Raw genomic sequence first — 940 nt, 5'->3', positions numbered from 1 at the left:
GTTCATCCCGAGCTGCTCCCCCATCCCGCCGTGGCCCCCGTGCACACTCAGGGAGAGGAGACAGCCGTTAGAAAGAAGAAAACATTTAATACTTTTATTCAGAGATACAAGTCGAGATTCGTGGGTCATCTTTTTTTTTTTTTTCCCCTAAAAACCAGGAGAAACCATTACAAAAAAAAAAAAAAAAAAGAAGTCTAGCAAGTTGTCCCAGTTGACAAAACGCATTTCGATCCACCTGAGCGGGAGCCAGCGTTCCCGGGACGTGACCCCGGTCCCCACCAGGGAGGGGACAGAGGTGAAGACCCCGAGGACACGTGTCCCGTGGGCTCCCTGCGCTGCCGGGAGTGATGGGGAGCTGCCCCGTGTCCCCCGCGTCTGGGAACCGGTGTCACGGGTCAGCCCGCCCGGAGCAGAGCGCGGCAGGGGAGCGGACATACATCGACATGCACGGTTAAAATCATTAAAAAGGGGGTGTGTAACTGTTAACGAGCCGGGAGCAGCAGGGACAGGGACGTGCTGCAGCACAGACCCGGAGCTGGGGCTCGGCCCCTGGTCAGGGAGAGGGGCCGGAGGCCGGCCAAGACTTGGGAGGAAAAAGAAAAAAAAAAAAAAAAAAAAAAAAAAGACCATTTTTCTAGCAAGAAAAACCACAGAATTGAGTGAGAGATGGGGTGAGCACTGCCGGGCCCCATCCTGACCCCCGTAATACGGAACACGCCGGCACGCTCGGGGCTAAGGGGTGGGAGAAGCTGAGATGTACGATACTTTTTCCCACCGAACCCGTGGCAGAGGGGCTCAGTGCTCCCCCCCAAGGAGGAGGGTGGCTGTGGGGCAGATGTGGGGGGCGCAGGAAAAGGCACGTGAGGCTCAGCCGAGCTCCGGCCCCGCAGCCGCGAGCCCCCGTCCTACGGCACGGGGTGCCGATGGCTGCGGGGGGGGA

This window comes from Charadrius vociferus, unplaced genomic scaffold (genome assembly GCF_000708025.1).
Source record: "Charadrius vociferus isolate BGI_N301 unplaced genomic scaffold, ASM70802v2 scaffold310, whole genome shotgun sequence".
Taxonomy (NCBI): domain Eukaryota; kingdom Metazoa; phylum Chordata; class Aves; order Charadriiformes; family Charadriidae; genus Charadrius; species Charadrius vociferus.
This window is presented reverse-complemented; position numbering follows the sequence as displayed.